Source organism: Taeniopygia guttata, chromosome 3 (genome assembly GCF_048771995.1).
Source record: "Taeniopygia guttata chromosome 3, bTaeGut7.mat, whole genome shotgun sequence".
NCBI lineage: Eukaryota > Metazoa > Chordata > Aves > Passeriformes > Estrildidae > Taeniopygia > Taeniopygia guttata.
In genome coordinates this window covers 52,065,079-52,077,790 of record NC_133027.1, presented here as the reverse complement: position 1 = coordinate 52,077,790, position 12,712 = coordinate 52,065,079, and the positions used below count along the sequence as shown (strand labels likewise).

Sequence of the window (12,712 nt, the reverse complement as noted above, 5' to 3'; positions counted from 1 at the left end):
AATTGTTCCAGTTAAGTACCCGATTTTTCCTTTTAATTTAAACACTCCCACCCCTTAACACTGAGACTACCCAAAAATTGCACCTTTACTATGCAAAATGGAGCGAGGGCACTCTTACAGGGAGGTCACAAAAGTTACTTCATATTTTTCAGTATATACACTCCTTGTTGTTTTCATATTGAGTTATTTAGATCCCACATTGACAATAAGAAAAACAAACACTTCAAAAACTCCATTAGCTGCATCAGTGTTGTTTTAAGTGATGGTAGTTATTACTAAGCTAAAAAGCTAATGAGATTTAGAACCTAGGGGCAAATGAAAAACCTCTAAGAGGAAAAATTCCTTTCTCAACATCTTTAGGAAGGATCGAGTAGAACTGACTGTATGAATTAACTACTATGTTAATTGTACCATCTATCCAGAAGCTATGAATTCAAGTGCAGACCAAATGAGCTGGAGGCATGACAGAAGAAATTTGTGATGAACATCATCAGTTACTCTAGAGAGAAGCTGTAAGTTCTTGGGATTTGTGATAGAACAGTTGCTGGCTGAGAATACATGGAAAACAAACAAACATAAGAAATTTTATGGGAATAAAGACCACTACTTTTCAAATTCTATCTCAAGTGTACGGATCATGAATTACTTTTAAGGGACTAGCAAAAGACATCTGGTAAAATCAAATCTAAATCTATTAATATTACAAGTGCTGTATGTGTATGTTCTTACCTGTCACTTTCATGACCAGTGACAGGACTTGAGGAAATAGCATGAAGCTTTGTCAGGGGAGGTTTAGGCTGGATATCAGGAAAAGGTCTTTTACCCAGAGGATGTTTTGGGCATTGTAATAGGCTCCCCAGGGAAGTGGTCACAGCACCTGAGTTTAAGAAGTGTTTGAACACTCTTGGGCACATGGTGTGACTCTTGGGGTTCTTGTGCAGGGTCAGGAGTGGGACTTGATGATCCTGGTGGGTTCCTTCCAAATCTGCTTGTTCTATGATAACAAATTTTCCAGGAACTCCTTTCAGAAATAGGCTTGAAACATATTCAGACATAAAATTCAAACACCACAAGGTGTTACATTTAAAAAAAGGTGTCTCTCATTTACAAGCACTTTTGTAGAAGTATAAAATTTAAGTCACTCATGTAGCTACGAAGCAAAAGGATTAAACCTCACTAGCCTTACATTTCAATTACTTGAATATGAAGAGATGAAATTTCCTAAAGTGGATATGAAAAAAGAGACTGAAATGTTAAGAGAAACCCATAGGAGATACTATAGTAGAGACACAGACAATGCAGAACACCTGGCTCAAATGTTTCCAGAAAATGAAAGTTTCTCTATTGTTTCATTTAATTGGTTTTGTTTGTTTGTTTGTGTCAGGCCAAGAGTTGGACTGTAAGATTGTAATGTGATATTTTTGAGGGGAGGGAGGGAATGTGAACTGGAGTGGCACTTGCCACTCCAATTAATAAAAGTAATTTTTCCTACATCAGTCAAACTCCAGATTTTCATTTATAATCAAGATTAGCTACATGTTGGCAATCATAAGACAAAACTTCAGAATCATGAGGTGGCATTAAGTATATAAAAGTCCTAACATTAGGAATGCTGTAACTTCCCAACCAACAAAAGAGGTATGAATCAGAAGAGTACTGATACCCAGGTAAGGATAGGTAAGGTAAGGATAACCTACTAGCAACTAACCAACATTCATTTAATATATAATTTTCAAGAGCCATAGTAAATGCCATAAGTACTTGGAGAAGGCTGCAGCTGGAGGTTTATATGTTACTTATGAGAGTACTGTAATTTCCATAACTGAAAACACAGAAATCTGACTTCTTCAGATAATCATTAGAAGACTTGAGGAGTGCTTGCATATTTTAATAGAAAAGTAAACGCACACAGTTTATGAATATGTGTATTTTTTGGTACTATGACTATATTTTCTGCTCTTACAAAAATCAGGTTTCTCAATAACTAATTAGATCACAGTTAAACAAAAACTGACATACTGAACAGCCATTAGCGTTAAATTGCTTGCAAAAAAAAAAAAAATTATTGCTAATGAAGCAGAGGTACTACAGGAGTTGTTGACAGCATGAAAGCCACCAGAGCAAAAGTGTCTTGCTGGCTCCCTCCTTTTGATTATTTTAACTGCCTAGACAGATTTGTCACATTGATACATCTTATATACAAACACACACATTTATAAGATAAGGAAATATATTAAATATTTAACCTCAAATACCTCAGAATAATCACATAAAGAATTCTGAAGAGAAGCAATATAAACCCCTACAATATTTTACCTGTTTAAGCCAAAATTTGTCTTGGAAGTGCATACAGCTAGCAAACATAGGTGGACACCATAGTACTTGAGTAAGATGAACATAATCCCACAGTTTTAAACCATAGAAAGTTTTATGTTTTAGCATCCTTCTGGAGCTATGGTTACTCACTGCCTCAACAGAGCTATTGATGCCTCATTATTCCTGCATTAAGATCAATAATTTCCTTTCAAAGGGCTCTTTTTCCCTTGAAAGTTCAAGTGAAATATTTCAGTAGATCTTAAAAAAGCCCAGCATTTACAGTAGAAAAGTGAAGGGAAATTGGAATTTTGTAAGCAACATTAAACTCTTTAAAACAATCATGAATGCTTCTGTAAAACCTATTTACATGAAAACAGAGATCTGTGGAGAAACAGGGCAAGTAAAGAGACCACTACTGAGGCATTCTAACACTTCATTAGTTAAACTGCTTTTAAGTGTAATCATTATCTCAAATAGGAAATAATCTTGCATAAAGTAGATCTCATAGACAAGTTTCTAGTATCCCTCACTCAGTAACTGGAAGGCAAAAATAAATGTTGTCCCATGAAGCATTGTACTGCTCATGCACACAAATTAGTTTTAAAGCAAACATGACATGGTGATAGATTACACCTGCTTATACCTGAAACGTGGATGACCTTTAGGTTCCCAGAGCTATAAATATGGGTCTCACTTACTAAAAACATGCTCTAAATTGGTGGTGAAACATGCTAGAGGCACTGCAAAGCAAAATTTTCCATTTCAATTTAGATACATTTTGTTTCCCAATTTACTTAAAATTCACATTGATGAAAGAGAACTTTACATCTTGAGTATAAAACCCCCTAGACCTGGAAAGAAAGGTGCATATGGCAAACAAGACAGGAGGGAACTGGTGTGATTACATAGAAAAGCATGTTGTTCAGACTTGATAATGGTTGCCATGTTGCTGTACATTTAGACCTTGAAGGCTGCAAGTCAGGCAGTGTTTCTATGGAGAGGTAATTTCTTTTATTAGATTAACTAATATAGCTGGAAAAAAAATCTGATGAGTGTCTGGGCACATAAGCCTTCTGAGGTCACCATGTGACCAAAAGCTTGTGTGGTCACCATGTGACCAAAAGCTGACTATAAACCAGTGTAATAAAAGACAACTACCTCCCTCCACAAACCTCAGCTGATATATATCATTTTACCGCACTTAGTCTCTGCAAAGAGATGATAGTGAAAAATCAGGTTTAGCAAGATTCACGTACTTTCATAATCTTTCAAGACTGTTACAGAGCTTCATCAAAATGTCATGCACAGCAAAAAATCTAGGCAAAACAAAAAAAAAAAGCCTTGATATATCAGAAAGCATTAAATCTTTGGGAACTCCCTAGATTGAGAAGGCAGCACCCTTACACTCTTATGTTTATTTTGTAATACAATTCTGTGGAAAAAGGCAGCAAGAAGAAACTGAATCCCTAGGGACAGAAAGAACTTCATTATTGCAATGGTGTTTAATAAAAGAAATTCTTGTATTACAGAAGCTGTTTCTCTTAGAAAACAAGAAGCAACATGGGAGAGGAAGTTAGCCAACAATCATCAAGAACAGATGATTCACCTAAAGCAGAAATTATGTACATCCAAGGTACTGGCACTGTCTCCTGAATTAGCTTTAAAGATCAACTCTTCAGGGAAGTGTTCAAAAGCTGTGAAAAGGTCTCAGTGAGGTACCAGTCCTCAGCTGGCTCCTGGGCTTTCACCACTAGGGGTTCTCCAAGAAAAAAAGCTGTAGAAGAATATGCTAGGCAGTTTAGGTTCCCTGACTTTCTTTTACAATGCAAGATTTTAAATTCTGCTTAAGAAAGGCATTCTCATAAATCAGTTGGACATCAGACTTAACTGAGTAACTGCAACAGGCATAAGGCACTTCATGCATGCTACATTTCAGCCACCTTCAGGCATCTCAAAAGGTGACATCTAAGCTAATGAATCCAGATTCAGGGAGCCATGAACATCTAAAAAGTAATTTATTGCATGCTGGAAAAAGGTGACTTTAGAGATCTAATTTTCAAGTTAGAATTCCTCAGTTTAGTAATTAGATTATTTCTTGTCTACCCTGCTTGATATTGTGTCAAAAAGAAAATTATTACTAACTTGGTTAGTATTGGGATCCTAAAGATGCTATTTAGTAAAGTGGATCAACATTGTTAAAAAGGGTAATGCTTTACATAAATCAGATGCAGTGGTCCAAGCCTATGAAATGCAGTACCAGTAAGCTGTTAGCTACCACATTTCATTAGTAAATCAGTCCAATCCCATTAAGCAGACCAGACCCCTGTGGCAACCAACAGAGGTGCAGTTTTATAATGGGATTGTTCTCCAGAGAAAAATTGGAATTACTGTTTCCCAGCAGTACCTAAACATGCAAGGATTTTGACTGTGGAGGATGATGGTAGAGAAAAGAAAACAAGCAACCTCCCACCTACAAACCAAGAAAGAATGGATATGCTCAGCTCTGGTAAATAGCAACTTTAGGAGGTTTTAACATACTGTTTTAATGATGTGGAATCCATTACAGCATGCTTTCCTTGAACCCGATGAACTAACACCTTGTCATTTTCCTCTAGATCGTGCTTACCAATTTCTATGCAAGGTAAAAGTCCCTAAAACAACCAAAATGGTTGTTCCCACTGAATAAAAGCAGTGGGAAAGAGACAAAACAAACTTAACTACTTATTTTATTCAGTATCTTGTTGTTAGTGTATTTAGGACAGCTAAATGAAGCAACACATAAGGCAAAAAAAGCCAAGTTTATTAAAAGCCACACACTTTTATAGACAGTTACGATACAGGTGGACCTGATTGGTCCTCAATCAATATCCCTCACACCACTGCCTAATTTTGTAAACATTCTTACGAGAAAAAAACACCAGCTGCAAAGATTAAGAATTGTTTTAATTCCTTCTCTGAAATTTCCCAAAACTTCACAGAGCAATGCCTGGGAAAGTTTATCTGACTTTCTTCTCTGACCAGTTCTCAGCATCCACATTTCCCTCACAGTCTCAAAAGGTTCATGGAAAGGAAGGCACATGTCTGTGACCAGTATCCCCGACTGTGGTTAGCCTAACTAACAGCATTTGGTAAGTCAAGCTACCATACTCTGTGTCTGAGCAGAGAATTCATTCCCTTCCCCCCATTATCAGGTCCCAAAGGACCAGTGAACCAAGCAGACAAAGCAAAGAGATTTCTTCTTCCCCTTCCAATCTGTCTCAAGGTTGCTGGGCACCATGAAAATTACTGCCTTGCCTGCCAGCCCTGGAGGCTGCAGGCACCCGGCTGGGGAGATGCTGTTGTTGACTCTGAGGGAAGCTTAACAGCACACAGAGCTGGCTGTCTGTAAAGTCAGCAAGTCCTAAGTGGAGAACTTGGACCCAAACTGCTGCTGCACTGTGAGACTCAACACCTCCCCATGACCAAAGATGCCTCCACTGCTGGAGGTTTGAAGGAGTCACTTGTATTCTTGTATATGAATGCGAGTCTAGATCATGATTGTTATATTGATATAGCAAACCACATATTAAGACCGGACTTGACCTGCAGAGGGTCCAAGTGACTATAAATTTTAAGATTAGTTGCATTGCAAGTGCTGTATTATGCAATTATAAATTGTACTGCATTGATTCTTCTTCTAGAAATCCTGTGCCATACTAATTGTAAATTCCATTCTATATGAATCATAGTAGACTGCAAAGAAAATAAAGTTTTAATTGTAACTACAGGTTAGTGTCATCATTGTTATGCCCAGGATCCTTAAAAGAACCTGTCTGTCCCCTTTGTGTCATTTGAAAGGGCAGAAGGAAAATGAGCTTGAAGAACCAGAACAAACAAGTTTGTGCACTCCTAACATTCACATTAACTGAATTGAGGTCTTTAAATTCCAAAATAAGAACACTGTTTATACAGCTCTTTAGACACAGCAGTTAGATTTGCATTAACTGTCAGCATTTCAGGATCAGACACAAATTGTGCCTTCTGAGACAGCAGTCTGTGCCTTTGAGTCTTTACATTTTAAACTGAAGATAATATGTTAGGTGGCTCACCATGAAAAGATTTTTGTACCACAGTGTCAACGGAGGACTACAGAGGCTGTAGCCACACTGTGTGCAACCAGAATAACGTCATAGTAGTAATACTGACACGCTCCAGCAACACCCATAAAGGCCCCTCATACCTTGCAATATACATATGACTGACCAAGAGTCCAAGGCTAGAAAATAATTGTATATGATCTGTGAGATGCCCTAAAACCAAGCAGATGTGTAATATTTCAAACCAAGGAACAAACTTAAGCTATTATTACCTAGAAGCTTAACTTGAAGTTACTTTTCTTTTTATCTTTCACAGCAAATTTTCCAGACCTTTATTGAAAAAGGAGGTGTTGCTGCTTTCCAGAAGCATATTGTGCTTGCTTGGCAAAACCCCACTCATATTGTATAAATCGTTGAAAGTAATTTAAAAGTAATGAAAAACAAACACAGAGTTTAAGGTAAATTACATGGCTTTGTGGGCAAATAAAAAGGCAAAAAAAACCCAGTTAAGACTTTCATTATCAAGGAGAACAGCACATTCAGCTGCTGAAACTGGACACAGATGTGGCCAAAGTTTTTTGAATTTTTGTGAAAAATGAAAAAAAAAAACAAACAAAAAGCAACAAAACAGACTGAAGTTTTTTTTCCCCAGAATGGGACTACAAATGGGGGAGAGAGAGAAGGAGAGAAAGAAACCTCCCTTTGGAATCTCCCACTCACCACAAAAACATGCCCTAATAAAGTCTTTGGCCTATGTTCTTAGCTTCTATACAAAGCTAGTACCCAGATTCTCAGTTCAAGTAAACTGCATTGTGGATCCTGATACCCCTGAGGAACTACTTTAAACTCTAATATATAAAAGTTCTTCAGCATTAGACTAAATAACTTAGTGCTTAGAAAAAATGATACACCTTTATTCCAGCCAAGGACCCCAAACTGAACAACTGAGGAACTGAAGAGGACAGAGTTCACAGCAAAGAAAACTTACAGAATATTATTTGGGGGCAGAAAACAGTTAGAGGAGAAAGTTAACAAAGGAACTGAAAGATGAACATATGACAATTGTACTCTGCCAAATCAGAAGGGCTTCTGTTACATAATGCAAACATGCAAATTCATTCTTTTTCCTCTCCAAAATCTTATCTTTTAGTAGGGACAAAGTCCTTTTCAATTTATTTTAAATTTGGTTTATATCTGTTTCTGAATTCTGCCACTGAATTACCAAGCCTCACCTAAAGAATATTTTTTGCCTGTTAAGCTAAGATGAATGCAAAAATTAAGGTCAGAACTAGTCAAGTGACAAAAAAACCCCCAGGAAAAACTAGCAACAATGAAAAAAAAAAAAAAGCCAACACCAAAACCCAAAGACAAAAAAATTTATGCTGTCTTAGGGTAAATAAAAATATTTATGAAACTTGTCAGAATATTTGGAGCTGTTTTCTTGCATTATGATGTGACACTGATTACTGAGACAATTTATGCAAAAAGAAAATAGCATCACAGCAGGTTCTTCAAATCTATCTGTAAAATGCTAGTAAAAAATTTTTGCTGTGTTGACTTGCAGCTTACATGTGTATGACATGCTCCTTAATTTTACTGTAACCACCAAAGAGAAACTAGGTAGTAAAACTAATGTGAAAGAACACTGCCAGAAGTTAACATAAAAAGATGATGTTACAATCTTGTGAGAGGAGAACACCAAAGTAAAAATAGATTTGGCAGATCAATGAGATCTCATCGAATGCAAAGTAACCTGTAATACATTATTAAATTAGACAGTATACATGATGTCCTGTAAGTAGAAACACTGCATTTTTCTGCAGAAAAAATAAGAGGAACAGTCATTTGACTGACAGGTTAACAACAGAAGCCTTTAGACCAAAGCAAGTACTTTTTGTCTCAAGGGTATGTAAAGCTTTAAGGCATGGCTTTAAGTACTGGGCTTTGAAGCTGTAAAGATTAATCCTGCCTATGCAACTAATAATTGTCCTCTGTGCCTAGGCTCTGATATACTACATTGGACAAGACAATCAAGCAGATATATCTATAGTAAATCTATAGGAATGTGACTAGGACAAACTAACATATTTTTAGGGCTATGGTAACAGTCTTTGACAAACTTCAAAATGCCAGATTTTTTGCACAGGAAAACAGTCAGCACCATCTCAGAGGAACAGAGATGGAGAGTAATTAGTTTGGTGAAGGCTAACCTATATGGAAGAGAGAAGACAAATTTTTAGTAACTCTTCATTACTAGCAATTATTTGAAATGACCAAAGTAATGTAACAGTTTAAATAATATTAATCAGTTTAAAAAATTGAGCTCATTATGTGATTTCATTATTGCTCTGCACTTGTCAGAAAGCTTAGCACAACTTTCAGAACCTCATACTGGCCTTTCCTGCCAGTGGAATTGCTGAGCTAGTAGTACAAATGCCCCAAATGGCACATTGCTAATCTAACAACTTGGGCTTCATATTTGAGATCTGGTTTAATAAATATATTCTGTTTTCAGTCTTTTGTGTAAAAAGGATGACTTTAGGTTTGTACAGTCTAGTTGTTTTTTTTTTTTTAATAACCCAGAAAAACAAAAACCCAAATCAAAAACCAAAAAAGCACCATTCAGTCCAGTAATCTGCCCATACAATTGCACTCAATTTTTCATTCCTATCTCTTGCCTTAGAAGACAAAAAGCAAACGAATTCTCACCTTTTCAATGTGGAGGTTAAATTACTAGACTGTGCTTTCAGTCTTCTTGACATTTTAACCTAATTCTGGATGATTACTTCCACTTTGATTTAGTACTCTGATTAAGAATGATAGTGTAGAAGCATTGAGTGCTTTGGCTACTATCTTTTCACCTGAAAACACACAGAGTCTTTAGCTATTTTAGAAAACAATACGTTGTTTAAAAAGAATCATCAATGTGACATCATTAGTCAAACTGACCAAAAAAAGACTGTCACTTTCCCGTATTAATTAATTTTGTTCTGTTAATACTTTTTCAAAAGCAGAATAAAATTAACAAGAAAACTTGGCATACAGCTTTCCCAAACTGTTTTTGTGACCCTCAGTCAGAATCACTGTCTTTACCAGGGACACTCTGTGATGCCTTGAAGTCACTGAATTGATATGATCCAAGAAAAAGACAGCAGGCAAAGTATATCTGAGCCTTAAGGAGATGCTGAAGGTGGCTGAACTTACTTAAAAGACAGATCTGATCAGCTGTGTTCAACATCACATATACTAAGACTTCAGTTTTAGTACAATTTGTTAATTTGTTTAAAACAACCATTTGTGGGTTTTGGCTCTCATTGTTGTGGAGATTTTTTCCATGCAAATTATATGAAAAGAAATCAGAATTAATTTTCTTTCTAGGTTTCTTTCTTTCGAGGCAGAAGATAAAAGCAAAGCAAACATTCCTCTTTTTTTTTTTTTTTTTTTTGTAATTAAAAGTATAATGTTTGGTGAAGATGTTGGAGTACAGTTTTGTATATGAAATAGCCCTCAAAAAAACTGGCCCAAGGGACCCTCCTTAAACTAGAGAGATATGACATAAAGGCAATTTCAAATGAAAGACTTTTTGGGTGACAGACGGACATACTCAAATTAGTCTTTCTGAGGAAAACGTAAGCGTGGTTTTTACGTGTGCCTCTAGGTGGTGCTAACGCTATTCCAGTGGTTAAAATCACAGTTTTTAGGAAACATTTCAAGCACCAGCGAAAAACTTCTGGCCGCAGCTTTTGAGTAGAGGGAAGTCCATCACTGCAACAGACTGCATATTGATGCCTTGCAACTAAGGAGAATTCCCACAATTAATTTCTGATAAATGAGTTTAAATAATTTAAAGGTCTTGTTCGAACCCACAGAAGCTTATCGTTTCAGAAATGGAGTTAAAAGCCCATCTTTAAGCATATGTCAAATTAAAGAGCTGTGGCATGCTGGATATTAGTTTGCTTGCTATTTGGAGCACCATCTTACACAAGCACTAATCTAATGACTGAGCTCATGTTTATACCATATTGCAGCTTGCAGTTTTGATTTGGCCTGAAAGTAGGATAGAGTAATTCTCATGTTGTAGGATCTGTGGCACTGGAGTCACAGCTCTGTCTACCAACATTTTTAAGGCCTTTGAGAAAGCAAGCCCTTGTAGGCCTTTAAGTATTTTGGTGAAAAAGCAAAGCAAAACTAACTTTCTCTTCTTTTTGGATGAGATTTGTGCACAATATGCAGAAAATGAAGAAGCCTTTTATACATACAGTAAAACAGACTCTGTTCTTTCATACTAAATAAGACATGATTATTCATTCAGACATGTTTCCTTTGGACTGTACTGTAAAATTTCTACATAGTTCAGGTTACTTTTTTATCCTCCTGCCTCATTCACACATACTTTCCTTGGCAGCCTAGGATACTTGGCATTCTGATGCTTACTTAATGGCTTTTGGATACCAAAAAGTGGGAAGTCACTTCTGAGTCACTGTTGTTGACTGATAATTTTCTTTTTTAGCATTGCAGTTTCCAGTTGAGGCAACGTTCAGAGACAGGTTGTCCTGTAACTCACCTCAGTGCTTTATGAAATTAAATCTATTCAAAGCAGTGTCTCATTTGTGAGATGCAGGTGGGCTGCACAGCCTGGTGGGAGAGGAGACAGCTGGGTGGCAGCAATGTGCCTTAAACTCACCCTGATCCAGTGCCAGCCAGGAAGTGCTTTGTGCTTGGGGATGTGCCCGGTGGAGTTCAGCATGAACAGTCTGTGAACCCACTCCCTTCCTGCCACACATCTGTTGCAGGTCAGGTCACAAAATGACCTTATGGATTCACCAGGGAACTTGGCAGTGCAGTGTTGTCAGGGGACGTTTTGGGTTCACTGTGGTCAATGTAGTAAAATTCCACAAATTTCTCCAAATTTAATCAATAAGGTTTATTTAACCATGGGTTACCAATTCTGTTGACCTACAGATTGCACGTGTAAGTGTTTGTATGACTGAAAACTGATATGAACTAAAGAAAATTCAGAGAAACTCTGTGTATGTGTTTCTGGGTAAAATAAGTAATTTCTTGTTTTCCTGAAGCCCCAGGATGGGGTGGGTGCAGGCAGGGGATGTTGGCATGCTTATAGTAAGCAGCTGAGGCCACTCCAGCAGTAGTGTTTGTCTCATTTCCTACAGCAGATGATTCCTGTGATTCCATGAATACTGAATAGACAATTAAGCAAAATTATTATAACCAGAAGAACAAGTATTTAGTTTTGCTGTGGTGGGGCTCATTCACTTAAACTTGCCTTTCCTCGCTTTTCCTGACTCTATTATTTTCAAAAGTATGTTAACCTAGGGCATCAAATCCATTCCACCACACATTTGTCATCCATTAGGAATCTCTTTTGGATTAGGTGTTCTGCACTGTTGGAACAACAATAGGACTCAAGGACAGACAGTGCCTTGCAGGGTTGATCCTTTAATTTGTAGTGCAACACAGACATGTGCAACCAGCATGGATCTGAGTGTGGTGAGCTAACCACATAGGTAATACAAATTACTCACTGCTTATGGGTAATTAACCTGCTAATTATTCACAAAACATTTTGCTCTGTGGCAGTCTTGTAAGTTGACAGGAATCACCCAAGCTGAAGGAAACCTTTAAAAAATCTTTTTACCATTGCCTCACTTCATGTCAAATCACATCATCTCTCAGAAGAACTTTTTTGTATATACAATGAGGTAATAGTGAAAAAAGAAACTCCTTCCTTCCACATGAATGCCAGCTGTCATTTCAAGTAACCAGAGATACCCGTCTATGTGAGGAATAAAGGGATACAAAGAATGTGCCTTTGAATACCCTTTACCTATTCCTATTTCAGATTTTATTATTTGGATAAATTTTAGATAAGCTCTCTCTTAGATAATACCAGAATCTTAAATTGTGATTCTAACGTTTTAATCCTTAACATTTAATTTGTTGTTGTTGCTGTTGTTAAATGAGAGGGTTTCTTAATGTTTGTATTTTCTCTAGACTTTTTGCTCATAATATTCTATAAAGGGTAACCCGTAGGCCTTCTTAGTGCATTCTCAGTACAAAACTGATGATGAGTAACTGAATCTTCTGTAGTAATGAACAAGGTAAGTATACAACTGCACCAAATATTGTGAGCTATACCTGTTCCTGGGTGTGGTGTCTTTGAGGCAGTTTGGGCAGTCAGGTCTTGTTTTCTTAGGACTTCAGACTATGGCAGAGACAGCTGCTTGCAGTGGTACTTGCTGGGGCTTCATTTTTGTCCATCTCAAGAGGAGATAGACTTCTGTCCATCATAACCATCTCCC

General features: G+C 37.1%; 1 long non-coding RNA gene across 2 annotated transcripts in view; it reads left to right on the top strand.

Annotated features, from left to right (window-relative positions):
- Window positions 1-12,712, top strand: part of LOC140683697 (uncharacterized) — a 70,629-nt gene that overhangs the window by 14,563 nt on the left and 43,354 nt on the right. Inside the window, exons 2-4 of one of the 2 annotated variants that reach the window (XR_012055028.1) lie at window positions 3,846-3,949; window positions 5,365-5,444; window positions 5,579-6,080. This is a non-coding gene — a long non-coding RNA (uncharacterized lncRNA). Of the gene's footprint in view, window positions 1-3,845; window positions 3,950-5,364; window positions 5,445-5,578; window positions 6,081-12,712 lie in introns of those variants that run through there. The other variant, XR_012055029.1, reaches the window with a different exon arrangement.